The sequence below is a fragment of the Canis lupus genome, chromosome 25 (genome assembly GCF_011100685.1).
Source record: "Canis lupus familiaris isolate Mischka breed German Shepherd chromosome 25, alternate assembly UU_Cfam_GSD_1.0, whole genome shotgun sequence".
Lineage (NCBI taxonomy): Eukaryota > Metazoa > Chordata > Mammalia > Carnivora > Canidae > Canis > Canis lupus.
The window spans coordinates 44,747,756-44,772,571 of record NC_049246.1 but is presented as its reverse complement, the minus strand read 5'-3'; the positions used below and the strand labels follow the sequence as shown (position 1 = coordinate 44,772,571).

Below are 24,816 nucleotides of genomic sequence, written 5' to 3'. Positions count from 1 at the left end.
CCACGGCTCCATAGGCCAGAGTTCATTCCCAGGAGGGTGAGACCTTCGCTGGCACACAGCCAGACCATACAGGGCTTCCTTGGCTTATGATGGGGTTATGTCCCGACAAACCCATCATAAGTTGAAAATGCATTTAATACCCCTAACCTACCGCACATCATAGCTTGGCCCAGCCCCCCTTAAATGTGCTCAGAACACTGGCATTAGCCTGCAGGTTGGGCTATTCATCTGACACAAAACCTATTTTACAACAAACTGTTGGTCATCTCCCATAATGTTCTGAACACCGTGCTGGAAGCTACAGGCAGAGCTGCTGTGTGGGCACAGCACGGTTGTCAGTGTATCAGTCATTGACCTTGGCTGACCAGCATCCCGAGGGAGGATCACCTGCACACCGCTAGCCCGGGATGAGAGCCAAATTCCAAACTCCATGTATGGTTTTTACTGAATGTGTGTGGCTTTCACACCATCTTAATGTTGAAAAATCCTAAGTTGAACCATCGTAAATTGGGGACCACCTGTGTAATCCACCTCACCCCAGTCCTTCAGACAGTGTGGGTGAAGCTGAATGAGCTGGAAAGATCAAAATGCAGTCCAACTCAGTTCCAAGTGCACTTCCTGTGATAGGGAAGTCTTCCTAATGTGAGGGTGAGGGAGGTCTTCCTAATGTGTCCTCTTTCCCTCCACTGGACAAAGTCCTTTCAAAGTACCTTCAGCTCCAGATGGATCTGGTTGCTCAGAGGCAGGTTGGTCACACCTTGGCACCTCTCTGCTCAGGGGGTTGGGGGGGCAGATCTTTCTGGCTGCCTCACAGTAGAGTGTCCCCAGATGGTCACTTCTGGGTTCCCTGCCCTGCTCTGGTCTAGAGCCCTCTCACTGTTCTCAGAGAGACAGTCATGGTCTGACTTTGAATTTTTCTTTGAAAGCTCCACCTGAAGCCCAGTCCCTGTGAAAGGCCAAGTCAACCCAGCCCCCCATCTCTGACCCACACCCCATGGTGGGGAGAACTTGGAAGAGGTGATTCCCAGACCTCAACCTTAGATTTCAAGGTTGAAGTTGATACCTTTACTGAATTCTTCTTGTTTTCCAGCTAACTCACTAGGTCACAGAAGAGGTTTTCAAAAGTGAGTTAGGGGACCCTGTGTGGCACAGTCGGTTGGGGGTCCTACTCTTGGTTTTGGCTTGGGTTGGGGTCTCAGGGTCTCAGGGTGGTGAGACCGAGCCCTGTGTTGGGCTCCACACTTGGTGTAGAGTCTGCTTAAGACTCTCTCCCTCTCCCTCTGCCTCTGCCACTTCCCCCATGTGTGCTCTCTCTCTCTCTCTCAAATAAATAAATCTTTAAAAAAATAAAGTGGGTTAAATGTGGTGCTAGTGCTTGGTTAAAGAAATTGTGACCCACCCATAAAATGCAATAGTAGGCACGAATTAATTAAAATCATGTTTCAAAGACTAGATGACATACAAGAAAATGCTGGGATGGTTTGAAGTATAAAAACAGGATACATGATGGCATACAAGGTAGGATCCCACTTTTATAAATGTGTATATTATAAGCTCAAAAATATATATAAAAGGGCGCCTGGGTGGCTCAGTGGTTGAGCATTTGCCTTTGGCTCAGGTTGTGATCCTGGGGTCCTGGGATCGAGTCCTCCCACATTAGGCTCCCTGTGGGGAGCCTGTTTCTCCCTCTGCCTGTGTTTCTGCCTCTGTCTCTGTGTCTCTCATGAATAAATAAATAAAATCTTTAAACTATACATGTATATATATAAACAAAAATTTTATCAAAATACATATTGCTACACCCCCAAAACTTAGCACAGTGCATAGAACAAAATTAATTAATTTTATTTTATTATTATTATTTTTTAGAGAGACAGCATGCAAGTAGTGTAGGAGATAGAGGGAGAGAGAGAACCCCCAGCAGACTCCATGCTCAATGTGGAGCCCTGTGCAGGGCTTGATCTCACAACACTGAGATCATAAACTGAGCTAAATCTAAGACTTGGACAATTAACGAACGACTGAGCCACCCAGGTGTCCCATGGAGAGAAAATCTTTTTTTTTAAGGTTTTACTTATTTATTTATGAGAGACACAGAGAGAGAGAGGCAGAGACACAGGCAAAAGGAGAAGCAGACTCCTTGCAAGGAGCCTGATGTGGGACTCGATTCCAGATCCCAGGATCACGCCCCGAGCCGAAGGCAGATGCTCAACCCCTGAGCCACCCAGGTGTCCCTCTTTTTTTTTTTTAATATTTATTTATTTATTCTAGAGAGAGGAGGAGGGGCAGAAGGAGAGAGAGTCCCAAGTAGACTCTGGGCTGAGCATAGAGCCCAAAGCTGGGCTGATCCCACCACTCCAAGATCACGATCCCAGCTGAAACCAAGAGTTAGAGGCTCAACCAACTGCGCCATCCAGATGCCCCAGAGAGAGAATCTTAAGCGGACCCTGTGCTGAGTGCAGAGCCGGATGTAGGCCTTGACTCATGGCCCTGAGATCACTACCTGAGCTGAAACCAAGAGTCAGATGCTTAACCAATGGTGCCACCCAGATGTCCCACTTTTATTTTTTATTTATTTATTCATCTTTAATTTTTTAAAAAAAATTCAGTTAATTAACATATAATGTATTATCAGTTTCAGAGGTAGCGTTCCTAAGATTTTTCAGTCTTATATAATACTCAGTGCTCATTACATCACTTGCCCTCCTTAATGCCCATCACCTACTTACCCCAGCCCCCCACCCACTTCCCTTCCAAAAACCCTCAGTTTGTTTCCTCTGATTAAGAGTCTCTTATGGTTTATCTCCCTTTCTGAGTTCATAGTTTTATTTTTTCTCCCTCCCCCTATGCTCCTGTTTTGTTTCATAAATTCCACATGAGTGAGATCATATGATAATTCTTTCTCTGATTGACTTATTTCACTTAGCATAATACCCTCTAGTTCCACCCACATCACTGCAAATGGCAAGATTTCTTTTTCCTGATGGCTGAGTAATATTCCATTATACATATATCCCACATCTTCTTATCTCTTCATCCGTCGATGGACACCAGATGCCCCAAGTTTAACTAATGTGATTACAAATGATATGTACCTACTTCTTTGTATTCTTCAGATGCATACAAATATTATTAGTTTAAAAAGGTATTATTTTTAAAATAATGATAAGTAATATCAGGAAAGGCTTTAAAATGTAGCTTATTTTTTTAATTTTATGCTTTTTTTTTTTAAGATTTTACTTATTTATTCATGAGAGACACACAGAGAGAGAGAGAGAGAGAGGCAGAGACACAGGCAGAGGGAGAAGCAGGCTCCATGCAGGGAGCCTGATGTGGAACTTGATCCCGGGACTCCAGGATCAGGCCCTGGGCTGAAGGCAGGCACTAAACCGTTGAGCCACTGGGGCTGCCCCTAAAATGTAGCTTAAGGGTACCTATAAACTCTATCCTGGCCAGAGCACTGAGTGGGGAACTATGGTTTCAAAAGGACCTAAAGAGCTTTATAGAAATGGGCTTGATTCAGCATGCAAATTTAACTTATATTTGACTCCAAGGGATCAGCTGGTTAACTGTTCAAAAGTACTCATCAAATACACCCATGCTGCCTTGGGAAGGAGATGGAGAGAGATCATGGAGGAGGTCCTAGAGCTCCAAGTGCTGATTATTTCTCTGGGGGAACAAGATAAGCAAATGAGCTACAGAGGCCAGAGAAGGTAGATATACTGCCCAAATGACCAAATTGAATGTTATGTCTAGCTAAGCTTTTTTTTTTTTATTTACTTATTTTTAAGATTTTATTTACTTATTTGAGAGAGAAAGAGCATAGCAGAGGGAGTGGGAGAAACAGGCTCTCCACTGAGCAGGAAGCCTGATGTGGGGCTCCATCCCTGGATCCAGGATCATGACCTGAGCCGAAGGCAGACACAACCAACTGAGCCACCCAGAGGCCCCTAAAGATTTTATTTTTAAGCTATCTACACCCAATGGGGCTCAAACTTACAACCCTGAGATCAAGAGTTGTGTGCTCTACCAACTGAGCCAGCCAGGTGCCCCGTAGCTAAGCTTTTCTTAATGCATGTTTTCTAAAATTTCCACAATTTCTATTTAGTTCTTCTTTGAAACAACTTTTTAAAAAATTATTTTCCTCGGCCCTAAAAACAAATAAGCTAGCAAGCCATGAGAAGACATGGAGCATATTACTAAGTGACAGGAACCAATCTGAAAAGGCTCCATACTGTATGATTCCAACTCTATGACATTCTGGAAAAGAACAATGGAGAAGAAGTAAAGAGGGAGAACAGCAAAAGGATCAGTTGTTCCCAGGGGTTATAGAGGTGGTGTGAGTGAGCAGGGGAAACACAAATGATTTTTAGTACAGTGAAAAAACTCTGTAATATACCATAATAGTTGTTGGATAATATGTTATTATATCTTCATCCAAACCCATACAGTGTACACCACCAGGAGTGAACCCCAGTGTAAACTATGGACTTTGGGTGAAAACAATGTGTCGATGTAGATTCATTTATTGTAACTATCATAGGACTCTGGTGAGGGATGTTGATAGTGGGGGAGGCTGTGCATGGGTTGGGGCGGGGGTAAATGAGAAAGCTCTGTACCTTCCTCTCAATTTTGCCATGAAACTAAAACTGCTCTAAAAAATCAAGTCTTGGGATGCCTGGGTGGCTCAGTGGTTGAGCGTCTGCCTTTGGCTCAGGTCATGATCCTAGAGTCGCAGGATCGAATCCCTTGTCGGGCTCCCTGCATGGAGCCTGCTTCTCCCTCTGCCTGTGTCTCTGCCTCTCTCTCTCTCTCTGTGTCTCTCATGAATAAATAAATAAATAAAATCTTTAAAAACAAATAAATAAAGTCTCGATTTTAAAAATTAATTTCCTAATCTTGTCCGATACATTTTTCTACTTTACCTTCTTTAAGCACTTGAAACAGACTTAATTAATTAATTAATTAATTAATTTAAAGATTTTATTTATTCATTCATGAGAGACATACAGAGAGAGGCAGAGACACAGGCAGAGGGAGAAGCAGGCTCCTCGCAGGGAGCCCGACGTGGGACTCGATCCTGTGTCTCCAGGATCAGGCCCTGTGCTGAAGGTGGCGCTAAACCGCTGAGACACCCGGGCTGCCGCCCAACAGACTTTTTTTAAAATGTGTCTTTTTTATATTATTCTATTGTTTCTATCTCCTCATATATCAACTCTCCCAATTTTGTGAGATGCTTTTCCTCATATTGGACTTCCTCAAATGTTTTGATTTGTTATACTAATGCTTTAATCATTTATATCCTTCAGATTGGTCTTCCTCAAATGTTTTATAGTTTCTCTCTGTGAGCTCGTCTTCATTGTGAATAATCTTGTGATGGTAGAGGTGCCTCAGATTGTGGACATTTCCCCATAATTGTTTCTACCTCAATCTTAAGGGTTCATGATTTCTCAACTTCTCAATTTCTACTTTAGAGTTTCTGTGCTTCATGAACAGCGAAAGCATGGACCCCGTGTACAAACCCAGCTTGTTCTCTATTTTCTTGTTGGTGATTCTCTTTCTACTCATGGCCTGGACATTTGTTTCCCTTCTGAGTTCTCCAAACTTCCTGCCATGTTCAGGTCCAAAGTTTTTATTCTTGGTCCCCCTTAGCTGTGAACTTAAAATAAGCATATCCTCTGGCCATTTGTATAGTCCCTAATAAACTAGCTCATCAGGGTAGATATAAAATTATTGCACGCCTGAGATTTACCTGTCTTGCTTTTGGGATCAAATACACATTTATATTACATACGTCAGATGATACATGTAATACATATTTTTTTCAGCATTTCTGTGTGTTCAGGAAATTTCACATGACTTTGGGCAAGCAACTGAACCTCCGTATACCTGGCCCTCTCATCATAAGACCATAATGATGATTAAACAAGCTAATTCATGTAAAGTGCTTAGAACAGAGCCTGGCTCAGAGGTGGCCAATAGATACTATGGTAATTATTCATGCTTCTGTTCAGTTCTTTTTCTTAATCAGGTCTTTATATATTTTAAATGTATTTTTGGGGTGCCTGGGTGGCTCACTTGGCTAAGCATCTGACTCTTGACCTCAACTCAGGTCTTGATCTCAGGGTTGTGAGTTCAAGCCCTACACTGGGCTCCACGCAGGGTATGGAGCCTACTTAAAAAAAAATGTATTTAAAAAAATAAAAAAAAAATAAAAAATGTATTTTAAAAATGTATTTTTAAAATAACCCCTATAAGTTTTTTAATTTAAAACACTGAAATTCCTTTGCTCTCCCCACTCCCGACAGCAACTTAACACAGGAAGTTATTAGATAATCCTAAAAGAAATTCTCTTGTAAAGAATTAAACTTACTACACTTGAATATTCAATTCCTGCCAATGCACATTTATTATAGACACTTTAAAATGCTTGTTTTGTAATTATTAAGTCCATTAATGATCTGTCAAAAATTATCACCCAGAAAACATCACTAAAGCTTCTGGTCAAGGACATCCCAGGTCTTGCAAGGGATTTCTCTGTGTCTTAATCCATTTAGGCTCCTATAACAAAATAGCATAGACTAGGGAGTTTGTAACAACAGAAATCTATTTCTTACAGTTCTGGAGGCTGGGAAGTTCAAGATCAAGGGGCTGGCAGATTCACTGTCTGGTGGGAGCCCTCTCCCTGGTTCATAGATGGCCATAGTGGAAGGGCAAGGGAGCTCTCTGGGGTCTCTTTCGTAAGGAGATGGGGCCCTCTGCCTCCTCCTAAGGAGATGGGCCCCTCTGTGGGGCCCTCAGAGGCAGAACCCTCATGACCTAATCACCTCCCCCAGACCCCACTGCCTAATACCATCACTTTGGAGGCTGGTTCTCAACATATGAATTTTGAGAGACATGAACATTCAGTCCACCGTCGTCAGGATCATTCCAGACTATTCTTACAGCAGAGCAGGAAAATACAGGTGTGTGTGTGTGTGTGTGTGTGTGTGTGTGTGCATGTGCATGTGTGTGTGTGCATGAGAGAGAGGGAGAGGTTATGCACAGAGAGAACATTTCTAGGCCGATACTCATGAAACTATTCCCAGAGGTTATGTAAAATGTTTTTGAGCAAGAAAGTGACAAGATCAGGACTGTTAGCAGACTCACATGGCACACTGAGTGGGATGGAGTGGGAAGGACTGCAAGCAATTGAGCCAGAAGACCTGTTTAGAGGACGTTGCACTAGTCAGGGTAAGAACTGCTGAAGGGCTATTCCGATACAGTGAGTATCTGCAGTGAGCGGTGGAGGAGAAAAAAAAAGAAATTAGATTCACTTTTGAGATGCTCCCAATGGCACCCCCAGGGCCTACCATGGTATCTACACTTACAGATGCTCACCAAAGATATGAAATAGCCTCCCACATGAACTATTTGATCATTCCTCTCCCAAGACATCCACTGGGCACCTCAAGATGTAAATCCCACAGACCCCATCACCTCTCTTCAGAGCTCCCTCGCTGAGTCCTGGGCTCTGGGGAGCAGGGTCAGGAGATGGGATCCATCGGCACGTAAGGCTGGGGCTCACATGTTTCCCGTGTTTTCCTCTGGCCATGCCCACCCAGGAGTGTGGAGCCTGTTCCCACTCAGCCCCTGCTCTCACTCTACCAGGCACCCCACCAACAGTCTGCTTTACTGCAGGCACAGCTCTGTGCGGGGCACTGGCATGTGTGGCAGGAGGGGTGTCTCCAAAAAAGCTTTGGGCCCACTTCCCTTGGGAGCTAAGGGAAGACAAGAAAATCGCTAATGACGAAGGGGGAAAGCGTGCCAAGACAATCAGATATAACCCTATGCAATGCACTCCTGCACACACTCACATGCGTGCCCAGCTATCACAATGCTTTGCACTTAGAAGTTGCTTAAAATATGAGTTTTAAACTAGTGCAGCAATGAAAGGAGAGTGAGCAGCAGGAAGAGGAGCTGCAGGAGTGTAGCATATGAGGACCTGTTGAAGGGAAGATGCTCCTGAAGAACGGCTCATTCGGCAGACCCTCCCTGCAACGCCTGTGTATATGGAAGCTCGAGGGGGAGGCTTTGGTGGTGGCGGACAATGAGGACAAATGGGAATAACTATTTATTCTGGTATCTTTTGAGCCTAATGTAGGGTTTGGTTTATAGTGTCCTGCTCAAATGTTTGTGGAATAAGTGAAGGGATATTTTGATGGATGGATGATGGATGGGTAAGAGACTACTTCTACCTGGCTTTCAGAGGTAAAACTGAAATCAATGTTTTGTGGCCATCATGTGGCTGTAGAAAATAGCTTTTCAAAGATGGCCCTGAGCAACCCCCAGCGCCTAGGGTTCCTGCGCTTGTGTAACCCTTTACCTTTGAGTCTAGGCCATACCTGATGATGTCCTCCTAGCAAGTGGAAGGCAGCAAAAGTGATGGGCTGTTACCTCGGCGAGTAGACTACAAAAGATGGCGACTTCCATCTTCTTGGTGACAAGGTGTCACAGTACTGAGGCCCATGTGATGGCCTCAGTCCAACAGTCCACAGGGAACTGCATGTTGCCAACAGCCTCGTCAGCGTGGAAGGAGACCCTGGATTACAGCCTGTGTGAGTGCACCCTGCGTAGAGTGTCCATCCAGTCTGTGCCCAGATTCCTGAACCACAGAAGCTGTAAGATGACAAATGTGTGCTGTTTCAAGCCACCACATCTGGGGTTCATTTGTCTCCAGCAAGAAATAGCTAATACAATGGCCGATTGGAGTTTATAAAAATGAACATTTTGGCAAACAATGGTAGTGGTTAAGAACGCAAGTTCTTAAACTAGTGCAGCAAACTAGTGGCTCAGTGGTTGAGTATCTGCCTTTGGGTCAGGTTGGGATCTCTGGGTCCTGGGATCAAGTCCCACACTGGGCTCCCCACAGGGAGCCTGCTTCTCCCTCTGCCTGTGTCTCTGCCTCTCTCTCTGTGTGTCTCTCATGGATAAATAAATAAATAATTTTTTAAAAAGAACCCAAGATCTAGTACCAATTGGCCTAGTTTGAATCCTGGATCCCCAACTTACTAGCTGTGTGACCTTGAGCAAGATCATTGACTTCTCTGAGCCTCTTTCCTTCATTCTTAAAATGGGTATAATTCTCTGCTCATAGAGATTACACAAGGATTACAAGAAATACTTAGCCCAGTACCTGTCACCAAATAGAAAGTAGTTGTTAGCAATAATAATAATAATAGTAATGGAACAAGTTCCCTCACAAAGCAGTGAGTGTCCCACACCTGGAAGTGACGAAGCTGAGGCATGATGACAATGTACAAGAAGGGAATGAAACCCTAGAGGACCCCAAGCCCATTCCCAAGCCTCAGATTTGAGTGCTCTGTGGCTGCCGGCCAATGCTGAGGGGTGAGGGATCAGGTGTGCCAAGGTACCATTGGGATTACCTTGCACCAGGGTTTGGTAACAGCTGTTCCCGGCCTTGACATGGGTAGCTCCTGCACTCCTATATGGCCTCTGGGTCAGGTGTGCAGCCTCCACCCTAGCTGGGCCCATGGTGCCCAGGAAGGTAAACACTCAGGCAGGAAGTGATTGTCATGGGCATGGGGCCAGCTCTGGGCCGAGACGGGTCTGAAGGTCAGGAATGATTCCCAGGGAGCCCTTTCTAGGAGAGGACAAAGCATTTGGTTGCAGGCTCTCTGGGACGGGGTGGAAGGTGCACAGATCTTGCTGAGGACACGGCGGCCTGCTCAGGGGGGCCCCGGACAGGAGGATAAGAGAAGAAAAGTCATCCACGGAGCCTCAACCCCCAGGAGCACCTCACTGGCAGGTGAGCAAATGGTTTTGGAATTCTCAAAGAAACAAGATGAACTAAGAGATAGAATGGGGGTTGTGACCGGATTGGAAAGACCCCAGGCAGGTGTGTGAAGGGGAAGGAGACCACCACCCATCCACTCATTGAGAAAGAGCCCCCAGAGAGAATTTCACTGTGGAGACCGAGTCTAGTCTTGGCTTCAGCACTCCCTGCCGGGACTCAGTTTCCCCATGTGTGAAGTGGGGTAGGGATCCCCTCCAGGCTCCTCTCCTGTCACAGCTATGGGGACAAGTGAGATAACACGCAGGACTGGCTAGTCATTGGCAGGGTCCCACGGCAAACTGAACGCGTGAGGCCCTTTGTTTGAAATTGGTTAAGAATTCCAAGAATGAAGAATGGCAACAGCCGAGCCTTAAAGCAGGTGAGGGGCCCTTCTAAGCGCGGAGTCCCGTGTGGCCGCATGGGTCACCTGTCAGGCTCCAGCCCTAATAATAACCGTGGGTGTAAACTGTGAGGTGTTCCACAGGCCGTGATTGCTACGTGCCACGGCTCAAACCTGAGTCAGGAAGCACACCTGGGGAGCAGATGTCCCAGCCCTGGAGTGACAGCCCAGACGCAGAGCTGCCCCCTCCCAGGGCCCCTGCGGCTCAGGTCCCGTCTCCAAAGGACGGAAGGCCGGGCCCCTCTGAACCCGCAGGCTCGCGCACCTGCCTGCCATCAAGCCAAGGCGCGGCGTGACTCACACGTTGGGGGACACCCAGCTCTTGGATGTGGTGGGGGGGCTCCTCTTTGGGACCTTGATTTGAAATCTGGGATGTTTGCAGAGCAGAACCGGGACTGGCTGCTCCCGGATTTGTGGTCATTCAGCCGATTACCCGTTTCTGCCTTTTGGAAAAGCACTCAGGCGGTACGACCGTTGGTGGGAATGTCCCAAGCCCCTGTCACCCCTCGGGCCTCCCCTCCCCTTTCCGTGTCCCACTCGGGGCTTCCCTCCCTTTTCACTCCTGCCCCTTCCTGGACGCCCCTGGCATCGCTTAGCCTGCTGGCGGCAGGACCGGCGTGTCCGGGGGTGTCCTGGGCTTTCTGGGAAATCGGGCAGGGGACCATCGCCGCCACCCCACTCTCAACCCCACGGCCTCCTGGAGCCCAAAGCGTAGTGCCTGGCTAACCCCTCCCTTCGAGAGCCCCCCCCAAGAGAGGCAGGGTGACCCCAAGGCAGGGCGAGTCACAGGCCACAGCTTTGCCCTGTGGCCGGAGGGGCAGGAGCTGCACCTGGCCTGTGGGGGGGCCCCCTGGCCTCCGGGGGCGCCCAGAGGGCTTCCAGCAGTGCTCGAAGCAGCCCGGAGGCCAGAGGAGGCTGCGTGAAAGCCCCGCCCTGCTGGCCCCCCCAGCCCGGGCCAGACCCCCCTGCCTGCCCCCGTGACCCGCGGCCTCCCAGGTGGGGCGGCCCCCGTCGCTCCGAGGATGCCCCCGGCACCACCACGGAAGGGCACAGTTCCCTCCTGTGTCCCTTCATCAAACAACTGCCGAGCAGCTGGGGCAGGAGGGGCTGTGCAGAGGGGCTGGGGGAGGAGAACCGAACCCCCAGGCCGGAGAGGGGCCCTCTGTCCATGAACGGGGCACCGAATACACCCTCCTCACTCCGGGGTACGGCCTGGCCGTGGGGCTGGGGGCTGCCCTGGGGGTCGTATCCGTGAGCCCACGGCCTTCCTCCCAGAACTGCCCCTGGCCTCTCAGGGAGCTGCTGGGGCAGCGCAGCCTGGGCCTCCGGAGAGGTTATTTTTTTCATCACCTTGGATTCACCTTTCCCGACTTTTGGGGCGGTCAGACCCATTTTTGGAGCTGCGGTCTTCTGGACATAGAGGAAACGCCCAAAGGAAGACTGGCAGCCTGTACCCCTCTTCCTGGTTGACGTGTCCCTGGGAGACCACACTGGGTCAGGGCAAAAGACTGAGCACTAGAGAGAGGGCGTTTGCCTGGAACATTCCTTAGTGGGTTTCTTTGGGAGAAGAGCTCAGGTGGCTAATGAAGAACTTGGTGTCTGGGACCTGAGTCAGGCCGTCTCTCAATCTTTCTACCTCCTCTGGCCTTACCTTTGGGATGGGGAAAAAAACACGTGTTTGAATGAAGAGGGGGTGATCATTGAAGGGATATCAAGGACCCCTGCATGGAGACAGTGGCCTTTGAGTTGAGCATCATTATACAATCTTACATCACTTCTTAATTATTTCTAGAAAGAGAAGAATTAATGGGTATGGTTTTATGTATTATAAAGCGAGGCTCTCTAACTTGAAAATAAGGTGATTTTTTCATGCTTACCCTGTTTGAATGATCCAAGTCCTTCAGAGAGCAGAGAGCACATTCTCAGGTGGGGTGGGAGCCCTGCAGGGCACGAGGACGGAAGAGGCAGAGGTGTGGACCAGGTGAAGCATGAGGCCTAGTAAAGGATGCTGATGGGATGGGTTTGCTGGAGCAGAAGGAAGGTAGAGGGAGGTGGTCCGCAATCACGATGCCTGGACCCCAGAGCCTCCGGGAGATCACAGTGGCGGTCTGTACGGCCAACACGCCCTCGGGGAACTCACCCCGCACTCCTGTACTCCAGCACTAGCTGGCTTTGCCTAAGTCACTTTCACCTATGGCTGGAGGTTCCTGCACCAGCACCAGTGTCCCCCACGGCTAGAAGCTCTGCCCATCTACTATCCAGATCCTTGGCGAGTTTAAAAGTGGGGCGCTGATTCATGATTATTTAATGAGTTATGTTCCTCCTGGGACAAATCCTCCAGAACAGGCACTTGGATGATGCCTTCAAAGGCTCACAGAAGCTTGGGAGCCTCTGGGCCAGGGACCAACCAGGATAAGGGAGGAAGGCAAGCTGGCCTGAGGACCTTGACCCCCAGGTCCTGTCTGGAAGTGACAAGGGTTTTTCCTTGGGGTTGACTCAGGAAGCATTGCTCAATTCCAAGTACAAGTTCACAAGATAAAAAAAACAAAAAACAAAAAAACAAAAAAACAAGTTCACAAGATCTGCTTGAGTCAGTGTTTCAGTCCATCATGGCAGTGAGCTCCTGACACACTGACTCCTCAGTACCTGGTCCAGCCAGTCGGTCAGTGTTTGCTGCACACCTGCCCGGGGCTGGCAGTGGTAAGGTATGATAAGATGGACAACCCCGGCCCCTTTACCAAGGCCCCTAAGCTCCCCCCACCCCCCATACCACTGTCCAAATAGGTAGGTTAGGAAAACTCAATTCCTCACTCACAGCTGATTTACTTGGCATAACAGATTCCCATTAAATCCCACTAATGGGACAAAACACTTCCAAGTGTTTTAAGTTTACAAAACCCTGACATAACGAGCTTTATTTTTCATGGTGCTCTATAGACCTAAATCCACTCATGAAAGTGAGTATATCTATAAAGATTTTTTTTCCCTCTCATATGAGTGATAAAAACATTTCTTGGTGGATTCTTGAATGCTGGAGGAAAGCCTTCTTTTCTCTAGGTTCCTTTTTAGGCAGTTAGCTTTGAACTTTAAAACGATTGTACGGGGCTTTTGTTTGTTTGTTTCCAGAGTAAAAAGGCATCTGGCACACGGGCAATTTTTCCTAGTGCCTGAGATATCAGAGCTGCTCTCCGGAACGTGATTTCTATGGTTTTCTGGCCTCTTTGGAACTCGTTCAGAGTCAAGATCAAAGTCACTCACAGTCAGCAAACTTGGGTTCCAAGTGAAGGGTGAGACTTGGAGAGATTCTAGCTCAGGGTCACGATGAAGCCATCATGATGCTCAATCTAAGATAAACAGACTCACCTAGGCTATGTTTGCAAAAATATTACTATGGCTGATTTGTGTGTTCATTGGCAAAATATCACAGAAATTGTCAAAATAAAGGAGCATGGGTGGATGTGCATGCATCTTTTAACCGTGGGCACAGGTGACGGAGGCCAAGGTGGTGATCCCGTAACTGCTTGGCCCCAGGCGGAGTCACTGTCTACTAATCTCTCTCCCCAAATCGTCTATAATCTTATGAGGCTGTTTTTTCAGGAAAGGCTGTTTGCTTTAAGTCAGAATGTCCTAAATTAAAAATGGTGAGGACTAGTTTAGAAATCATGCTCTCTGCCAGAGCCAGGCTGCCTCTACCACACGCTGGCTGAGTGACGTGAGCTGAGTCCTAACCTCTCTAACCTCTACATCCTCCACTGTACGAGTGGGGAAGATTGTACAAGCATGGTAACAATCATTAGGATTGCCCTGGGTGTTCCATGAGATGATGAATATAAAGGGCTTGGCTTTCACTGTTATTATCCCAATAGGCCTAGAGGGAAAAAAAAAAATAGATCCTCTTTTCCAGTATAAAAGTTGACTTTAAGCAATAGAGAATTTATCAGTTCACATAGAAAATATCAGTTCACTAAGCATCAAAGTGTACATAGAACCCTCAAATGTGAAGAGAACTGGTGTCTGTTGACCAGCTCACCCAGCCAGTGCTCTGGGCCCGGCCAGTTTTGGGAAACACCGTCCCTTTATGACGCCATTCAGGGCTGCCTGACATCAGCTGGGGAGGCTGCACACTGCCCAAGGTATCTGCACACTGGACCCAACCATTATTTCCCTCCAGCAAATATTTCTTGATAAGTGGAGGCATTTTTTCTGGCAAAACCATGCTGCTCCAGTTTTGAAAAATGAGTCTGATGCGTGAAAAGAATTTGAGGAGACTTAGGGCTCCGTCTGTAAGGAGAGTGTGTTAGCTTCTTGTTGCTGCTGTGACAAATGAGCATGTGCTTAGTGACTTCAAACAGCACAGACGCATCATCTTCCAGTTCTGGAACACAGGAGCCCAGAATGGGTCTCACTGGGCTAAAACCAAAGTGTCAGCTGGGCCACTTTTCTTCTGGAATCTCCAGGGGATAACGTATTTTTGTCTTTTCCTGCTTCCAGAGGCCACCTACATTCCTTGCCTTGTGGTCTCCTCTTACCTCTTCAAAGCCAACAATGGTAACACCTGCAAATCTGTCTGACCCTCCTGCCTCCTCTCCTAAGGACTCTAATGATTACGTTGAGGGGTGGGGGCACACCGCAGTGGTGGACTTGGGAGAAGCAGACCCTGGCCTGACCCTGTGATTTGAACATCTGTGGTGTGTGCTAGGTTCTGCAGGATCAGAGAACCCCACCAGGTGGGGCTTGGAGTGGGGTCTGGCCAGCTGCAGCCCGAGGAGACCTCAACTTGGCATGTAGTCAGGTGCTGTGACCATCAGACCTGCTGGTCCATCACCCCAGGGCCATGGGGCATGTGGGTGCTCAGTATTTGCTGGATAGAGGGAGGGGTCAATGGATGAACAGAAGTCTCTGTGGACTCCACTGTGGACCAAGTGGGCCCAGCCCTCCAGGGACAAGCGCTGGGGGACAGAGCTCCGAGGAACAGGAGGGTGGCACCAGGTAGGCCACTGGCACCGACCCGAGGGTTGGTCTAAGCTAGAGCCCACGGCCAGAGCCCTGTCAGGAGGAATGAAAGGAGAAGCCAAGATGGGCAGAGAGAACAGACTCAGGAAGGGTCAGAAATGCAGAGATCCAGGCTCTGGGGAGCCAGCACCCAGGGTTGCTGTGATCTGGGGGTTGGACAGCCCCCAGCTGGGTTCTCGAGGGTCTCATTGGCATGGGGAGGTCCCAAATACCCACCAGCCATTTCGTACATAAGGGATGCGCCTTGCCGATGGCCAAGCAAGGTTTGGGTTACTTATGATGAAAGCACATGGAATCCTGAACGCAGCCATAAATGGCAGAGAAGCAGGGTGGCAGGAGCTTCAGAGAGCAGTGGCCTTCACCCTCTCAGGGCCTGATGGGAGGTGTGGACGGCCCCACCCCCCCGGAAATGTGCAAACACACACTCCCGCACACGGTTTCAGGAGACGTTCAGCCTCGCCGACCTTCAGTCTCAGAAGGCTGAGCTGGAGCAGGATTTGTCAGAACCCTGGGGTGCTGGTCACAGCACGGCACCGTCCCCACCCCAAGCTGCCCAGGCCTGCTCGTTGGGTGGGAGAGCCCAAGATTCTGCACTTCTTAAAAGCCCCCAGATTTTGCTGCTGCTCAAAGTGAGCCACGTTCTGGAAACCCCTGGCATACAGGGAGGGAAGAAAGCCTTAGCTGGGAAAGACATGAATTCCGCGGTGTCCGGTTCATCCAGGTAATTCCAACTCGGCGTGTCTGGAATGCCGATCATTTACATCGCACATTTATGATTTTTTAACATTTCCATGTGCCACTTGTGCTATTAACATTTTCTACAGATTGACTTTAAGTTCTCTATTTATTTTCATCCTAAGCATTAATACCTATGAAATCGCAGGTCTGATGTGCTAATTGGAATTTTTCTAAAATACATAAACTATGTAACTATTAATTTTTTTGATGGTTGACGTACTTCCAAAGATCAGTTCACAGCCACTGGTCCGCATCCCCTGCAGCTGGAAGGAGAACAAGGGACTATGTAGATTCATCCCAATCTTCTGAATATTTTAGGTGAGAGATAGTTTGAAAGACACCGACACCTCTAAACTTACCTGCCACCATTTGCCGTTTTTTGTTTGTTTGTTTGTTTGTTTGTTTACAAAAACATCTCTCTCTTGGGGTGTCTGGGTGGCTCAGTCAGTTAAGTGTCTGACTCTTGATTTTGGCTCAGGTCATGATCTCAGGGTTGTGAGATCCAGTCCTGCATCGGGCTCTGTGCTCAGCATGGAGTCTGCTTGAGATTCTCTCTCTCCCTTTCCCTCTGCTCCCCGCTGCCCCCCCTCCACTTACACATGTGCATGCTCTCTCTCTCAAACAAATAAAATCTTTTTTTAAAAAAATAAAAAATATCTCCCTCTTGAATAACCCACTCACCCAAACCAACACAGAAATCCGAGTCTTTCTGCCTCTGTTAGCTCACAGCTCTATCACCTTGAACATCCCTCCAGCCCTCTGTTCTCCTTGGCTGTTCTAGTCCTCTCCCTGCCCAGGCACACACTATGGGTCTTGATCTTGACAGCGCATGCCTCAGTAAGCCTCAGTTTACCTAACCTCCTTGGTAAACCCTCCTCAGAGCCTGAGTCACCTCCGTCCCACCTGCAGGCCTATGGGGAGATCACAGGATCTCACCTGGAGGCACGCAGAAGCACTTGTAATGCTTTCAGCACTGCACAGATGAGAAAAGTTTCTAGAAGAAAAAGAGGAGTCAGAGGAGTCAGGTTTGGGATGATGAACAATGTCAGGGAATTCCCTCTGTGGGGGCGCCAGGGCCTAGCAGACTGCAGACACACCTGTGCTCAACATGGGGGTGGACAGAATTCACCAAAACCACAAGAATTCAACTGACCAGGTCAACCTCATGTCCTAAACCAGAGATAGGGGAGTCCAGCGTTGGACCACTGGGAAGTGATACACAGGAGTCCCATCAAGCTGGGATAAGAAAGAGGTTTTAAGAAATTTTATTGGAAAAATACAAGGAACTGAAGGCCAAAATTAACACTTGGCCTGCGGAAGACTGAGAACCAGAAATTTCCCATGGGAGATGGGAAAGCTACACATCTCTCTCTCTTCCTCCTTCCCTCCGTCCCTCTCTACACTGGCTGCACAGCTACACCTATATATGGCTTGCTCTCGTCAATTAAAAATGCCTCTCCTACTCCCATAGCCATCCAGTCTGGATCCCCCTGCTAACTGGTCTGGGCCTCATCTCCATCATCTCTGGGAGAGTGAATCCAATTGGCTCAGCCCAGCCTCTGGCTTGATTCCTCCTGGGTCAAAGGTCCACTCTCTTCTGGCCAGCTGGGGCCAGGAGGCTGCGGCCAGGGGCACTCAGGGTCCTCCCCTTCCAGGGCTGAGGATGGAGCAAACCCCTAGGAAGGCATTCCAGAACAGGAGAGGAGCATGGCTACCTTCTGGTAATGGTTCACCAGAACCATTTTGAGAAACTGGGTTGGGATTAAGATATTCCCAATCAGCGAAGCAAGGAACCCTTCCATTCCTTTGACAGTTGTTATGAACTGCACATTCCCGTTCCCCCCAACTCCTTATGTTATAGCTCACGCCCGCAGTGTAATGGCATTTGGAGATGGGGCCTCCATGAGGTGATTAAGGGCAGATGAGGTCAAGGGTTTGCATCCTTATGATAGGATTAGTGACCCTATAAGAAGAGGAAGACCTCTCTGTCCCTGTCCCTTTCCCCCTCCTGCTCTCTCTCCTGTGCACACACCAGGAAAGGCCACGTGAGGACACACATAGAAGGTGGCTGTCTGCAGGCCAGGAAGAGGGCCCTCACCAGAAACCCGCCATACTGCTCCCTGATCTCACACTTCCAGCCTCCAGAACTGTGGGAAAATACATTTCTGCCGTTGAAGCCACCCGGTCTGTGGTATTTTGTTGAGGCAGCCGGAGCTGACTAAGCCACCAATACTGGTCTTGTCATTTTTAGCAGGCCTTTTTATAAATCTTCTAGAATGTGGGTTGATAGATGAGTTCACAGCAACTCGACATGCAAATGGCCCCACCACTAGAACTCCACAAAGACTCAGTGTTGAGTGTGCAACTTCCTGCATATAAATATCCCTGTTGGGCTATGGAAATGACATGCCTGTTTTTATGTAGTGTCTGTTTTGCGCTGTGACTGGGAGCCTGGCTGCCCTGGCCGGCCTCCCTCTGGCTGCGTCCAGCAGACCTTGGCCCACAGGCAGGCCGGAGCTCGCCAAGGGCGGTGGCCCGCTGAGGCCACTCACCCAGAAGGAGTGGTCCTTGCCCCCAGCTCACTCCCTCCTGTTGCTCACAGCCTGCCTGGCGACTGGGTTTGGAATACCTGAAAAAGAGTCAGCTTCCATTAATTAGGTAAAAAGTCTCTTAATAACGGGAAAACACTGTCGGAGCTGGCTCGGGCTTCACTTTGAGAAAGTAGGTTGAGCCCTCTCCTCCCCGACTCAGGCTGAGATTGAGGACTGCCACCAACGTGCTCAGAGGGGACAAGACTCTCAGGGACTGCCCCCAGCCGGTCCCCAAGAACGAGGCATAGATTTTCACTCACTGGGACAGAGCCAAGGCTCTGAAGACCCTTGATTACTTTTTTTTCAAACCTTATACCTGCCTTTTATATTGACCATTATAAACATTTTATAATCTTGGATTTTTTTTTATATTAAAACATAAAAGCAAGGGCACCTGGGTGGCTCAGTCAGTTAAGTGTCTGACTCTTGATTTCGGCCCAGGTCATGGTCTCCGGGTTGTGGGATCGAGCCCAGAGTCAGGCTCCGTGCTCAGCTAGGACTCTGCTTGTCCTTCTGCTCCTCCCTTGATCCTGTGCTCTCTCTCAAATAAATAAACTTTTTTTTATATATTAAAAATAGGGGCACTGGGTGGCTTACTTGGCTAGGCATCTGCCTTTGGCTCTGGTCATGATCCCAGGGTCTTGGGATGGAGCCCCCACAGCTGGCTCCCTGCTCAGTGGGGAGTCTGCTTCTCCCTCTGCCCCTCCCCTGCCCCTGCTCATGCTCTCTCTCTCAAATAAATAAAATCTTTCTTAAAAAAAACAAAAAATAAAAAGTAAATCCATTTAAACAAGTGGATCATTCACTTACTCGCAATGAGTGAAAAGGGTAGGGAGTATCCCTTGAGGCGTGCTGACGTGGTGCCAGGCCCCCTACTCTCACGTAATCCTTGCCCTAATACTGTACAAATGAGAGCTGTTTCCAGAGGGAAAAAGAAGGCTGAGGAGGGGGCTCTCAAAGTCTGGGATGACGGGAGATGTCAGGAATGGACCTTGCTTGCTCTGCGGGGACTTCGAGCGGTCCAGAACCAGACAGAGCCACCCTCAACGAGTGAATACATGGAACCCCGAGGACATGGCCGACGGTTCAACCCAGGGCCAACTAGGGCTGGGCCACCCCCTGCAGGCGGGAGGCTGGGGATCAAGGGCCCAAGGAGACCTATCCCAAGAGCCGTGATGAGGCAAGCTGGGAGGGCGCACCCCATCGTCTCCTCCACTCCCGGGTCCCATGGCTTCAGCCTGACTTTGGACTTCAGGGAAGAAAGAAGAGCACCCAGCATGCGCTGGGCTGCACAGGAGATGAGGGAGCGAGCTGCTCGGAGGCCACCCACCGCCGCTCACTAGGAAGCCTGGGACTGGCCATCATTCTCACCAGGGTGACGGAGGGTCACAGCCACAATGGGGAGGACCCTGCCCCCTAACTGTCCTGGGGACCCCGTGAAGTGGGCAGGAGGGGTTTGCTGAACATGCTCAGCCCCCAGAGAAAACGGGGCCTTTCTGGCCTGGCTTCTGGCTTTGTCCCCTGCTATGTGCTCTGTGTGAGCTTTGCTCACTGCTTCGAAAGCACACGCTTGGCCTTCCCCTGTGTCCACTGAAGCCATTCCTTTTCTCTCAGCAGCAGGGCAGGGCCCTGGGACCTGTAAGACCTGGGTTCGAATTCTGCTTCAGCCACTGACCAGCTGTATGATCTCAGCAAGGGACTGAGTTTCTCTGAGGAGGACGTGGCGGGGAAGGACAAGAGGCTAAACCCCCTGAGCAGATGAGGCCCCGACAGAGGGAGCGGCTGGGCCTGGCGGAGGACGCAGGCTGAAAGCCGAGCGGGTGTGATACGTGGTCGGGGGCTGGGGGGTGACACAGAGGCCGGGCACCGGGGGCCTCACTCCCATGCGTCTGAAGCCGGGAGGATGGGAAACATTGGGAAGGAGGGGAAGAAAGTGAGCCCGCTGGCGCTGGGGGCAGCTGGACGCTGGGGGCCTCTGGACGGTGTCCGGCCACTTTATGCTCTGGAAATCCCCACCTCATCCTGCCCACTCCTGAGGGAGCCAGAAAGCCCTGGCGAGGCCACAAGGACTCAAATCGCAGCAGCCTGTGTCAGGAACAGGACAGCAGAGAAGCTGAATCCTCTCTGACCCCGGCCGATGACCCATCACACGTGCCAGCGTCAGCTCAGGACACTGGCCTGGGTTCCACCTTGGCCCTGGGAACGCCAGCGCTGGCCTCCACACTGCCCCACCTTTCCACTCCGCCTGTGGGTCAGCACTGCCTCTCAGCAATTTCTGGAAGCAACAATAATGACAAGCTCTGAGTCCTTTTCCAGAGGAAAGGGGATTTGCCAAAGAGGTGCTTCTCCAGGCGTGCTCTCCAGACCACCAGGAGCAGCAGCAACAGCTGAGAACTTGCCAGAAATACAGACTCTAGACTTTTTCCCCCCACAGCCCTCCTGCAACAGAAACTCTGAGGGTGAAGCCCAGCAATCCGTGTTTTAACTCACTGAGGCCCACTCCAGTGTGAGAACCACTGCTTCACGGCCATGAGTACAAACGCTCCAACAACATGGAACAGTGTAGATGCATCTCACAAGCCAATGTCATGGGAAGAATTCAGACACAAGAGAGAACATTCTAAATTATTTCATGTACATAAAGTACCAAGACAGGCTGAGAGTCATCCAGGCTGTTAGAAGCCAGAGGTTACCTTTAGGAGCAGGTCAGGGGAAGAGTTGGAGAGACTCTCTGGAGCGGTGGTGACCTTCTCCTTCCCAATCTGGGCGCTGGTTACACGAGGTGTAAACATTTAGCAACCTGTACGCTTAAGACATGGGCACTATCTATATTCTGTTATACTTACATTAAAAAAAATTGTTTTAACCATGTGAAAGGGCAAAAGAGACGTGCCACCTTCCTCTTCATTGTCTAGCCTAATGCTTGGGTGAAATCACTTGGGGATGGTTGGGAGTTCTGTCCCTTGGCTCCATAAAGTAAAAAAAAAAAAAAAGTCAGGCATTCTTTGATCCTTGGCTAAGAAGGCTTTATGAATTCAACTTTTATGAATTCAACAGACGTCAGACAAGCAGGCTAATTAAAACCAGAGAGAACACATCCAAACTCATTGCTGCCATTTTTGGTAAATGCCGCTGCACCCACCTCGTCTCGGGGTTTGTAGATACTGTTTCCACAGAACAAGCCACCTCTTTCAACTACCCTGGTGGATATTTCACAAAGAGTTTATCTTGGAGGGGATACCAGGAAGTGATGTTGCACAAGGGGAAGACATTCTGTGCACGTTGGATGCCAGTGTTGGGGATGGGCTGGGGGCCAGAGGAAGAATCTCACCTCACCTGCCAGGAATTTTCTAGACCAGACATTTCAAGGCCTTGACACCACAGAATGTTAGCTTTGTGGCTCCACTGCCTATCTACCTAGGGGCTAGAGTAGACTCAGAACAATGTTCCTTATGAGGAAAATCTCAGCCCGCCTGGAAGGATATTGTAGGCTCATTTACCTTAAGGATATCAATTCTCCCCCAAACCCCCCCACCCCGAGTGAGTAGCTAACAGGCAACAACAGACGAGCCGCCTCTATGTGCTTAGCTGGGAGCTCCACCTCAAGATGATCCCACCAAAACGTCACCAGGCACTCCACCGAGAAGGGGAGGGAGAGTCCATGTCTCCTTCCAAAACCCCTCTAGGACCTCCCTGGATCAGCAGAAGCCTGCACCGCATCACCCTGCAGAATGACTTGCGCTTGGTTGTGTTTTTATGTGAAAACATCAACTTACACTGAAGGAGGCACAGAGGAAGAGTCTGAAGAAACCTGTTTGTGTGTCTGTAAGTGTGCGTGTGTGCACGAGCCTCGTGGGTCCAGGAGAAAGACCACCCTACTGGATTGAATAGACTGGAGTCCATGCATCACCTTGGACTCTCTCTATAATGCACATTCCTGGGATCCACTTCAGCCTTACTCAGTCCAAAATCTGGGCATGGGGCCCTGGGATCCATCTATTTAATAAGCTCTTAAAAGTTTAAAAATCACTGCACAGCAGCTCCTTCTTCCATAGAAGCCCTTGAGAGAAATTGCTTAGCTAGTCTTAGTCCTAAAGCACTTTCTCCTGAGCACTTGGTCAGTTTTTAATCCCTGACTGAGGAGAATGAGTCACTGACACATTTTCCCTTTTCCCATGGGCTACTAGGAAGCTCAGGCATAATTTGACCACATCCATAGCAAAAGCCTTTGTACTGGGACTTTCTTCACCTTATCCCCCATTGTTTTATGTCCCCACCTTTTTGTTCTCCTTTCTGATGTCTTTCTTCTTTTTAATTTATACTATGTTGGATAAGTGAGACATGAGTATAAATATTATTGTATTTATGGGTGGAAATATTACCTGTGCTGATTTGCATCCTAATGCACGAAGACAAGAGGTACTACACACTGTGCAACACCACATTAGTCCCAGTACTTAATTAACATCTGTCCAGGCTACATGACAGTAGAGAACCAGGAGGCCCAAGGGGAGGCCATATGTTCAGCTCACACAACCGGTGAGAAGCTGAACAGGGTTGACAACCTGTGCCTGGTTGGTGCCACTCAACCAAGGCTCTCAGTGACTACACGGCTTTCCTCAGCATGCTACAGCAAGATTTGGAAGCCATGGAATTCCTGCTCAAAATGTTCTATTTTTTTGACCCCTGACAGAGGGGGAGGGGCAGGTCCTCACAACACCTTGCCCCAGGTTAGGCCTTATGTATTTTTTTTCTTCAAGTTGCCTGAATGATTGTCTCTTTCTCTAACCAAAAAAAGAGCCTAAAACTTAAATGTTAAAAGAAAATGATAAAAGTAAATTAAATAATAATAAAATAAAGGAACCATAAATCATGTATTATAGAATATTATGCAAGTATGAAAAGGAGATGTATGTACCTAGTTCATCGAAATACATTTTCAGGGTACCTGGTGGCTCAGTCAGTAAAGCATCTGCCTTCGGCTCAGGTCATGATCTCAGGGTCCTGGGATTGAGCCCCACATTGGGTTCCCTGCTCAGCGTGGAGCCTGCTTTCTCCCTCTCCCTCTGCTGCTCCGCCTGCTTGTGCTTGCTCTCTCTGTCAAATAAATAAATAAAATCTTAAAAAAAAAAGAAATACATTTTCCAAAACACATTATTTAAGGGGAAGAAAAGGTAATTATAACCATATGTATTTTTTTAATGTTCTATAGTTTGAAGAAAGTATTTAATGCTTTATTTTTTTATACAAAAGAAGCTGTTTTATTCATATACAAGATTGGAATATTTTTAAAACATAGTATTTTCTTTTTCTCTTTTTTTTAACATAGTATTTTCACAGAGCAGTATCCCTTTTTAAATTTACTTGAATATTTAATGCTTTAATTTTTTTGTTGTTTATTTACGGAATTTATTCTGAGGTTCTGAACTCAAATATTTTTCCCAAGCTGCTTACCAACATTTCAGACTTTTATTGATGCCCTTTCTATTTTTAAATAATAATTTTATTTAGATATAAGTCTCATTCTACAAATTTACCTTTTTAGAGTATACAATTCAATGGTTTTTAGTATACTCAAAGAGTTGTGCAACCATGACCACAACCAATTTTAGAATATTTGCATCATCTCTCCAAAAGAAATCCTGTCCCCATTAGCAGCTCCTCACCCCCCACGCCTCAATCCTTCCAGCCCTAGGCAAACATTGATCTATTTTCCACCTCTATGCTTTTATTTGCCTGTTCTGGTTAGTTCTCATACATGAAATCAGACAATATGTGGTCTTTTGTAACTGGCCTTTTTTTACTATAGCAAAATTATTTCATGGTTCATTCATCTTTTTTTTAAGATTATTTATTTATTTATTCATGAGAGACGCATAGAGAGAGAGAAAGAGAGAGAGAGAGAGAGGCAGAGACACAGGCAGAGGGAGAAGCAGGCTCCACGCAGGGAGCCCGACATGGGACTCGATCCCTGGTCTCCAGGATCAGGCCCCGGGCTGAAGGCGGCGCTAACCACTGAGCCACCCCAGCTGCCCTCATTCATCTTATAGCATGTATCAATATTTGATTTCTTTCTAGGATTAAATAACATTCCATTGTATGGATTTACCACATTTTATTTATCTATTCATCAGTTGGTAAATATTTGGATAGTTTCCACTTTTTGCCAGTTACGAATAATGTTGCTGTACACGAACATTCGTGTACAACTTGTGTGTGAATATATACGCTCATTTAGC

At 48.1% G+C, this 24,816-nt stretch overlaps 1 protein-coding gene across 1 annotated transcript in view; it reads right to left on the bottom strand.

The window, feature by feature from the left end:
- The window catches only part of NEU2 (neuraminidase 2), a 33,197-nt gene extending 9,555 nt beyond the window's left edge, over positions 1-23,642 (bottom strand). Inside the window, exon 1 of the mRNA XM_038574219.1 lies at positions 23,496-23,642. The gene's annotated coding sequence lies outside the window, so the exon portion shown is untranslated. The remainder of the gene's footprint in view (positions 1-23,495) is intronic.
- Positions 23,643-24,816: the final 1,174 nt, after the last annotated feature.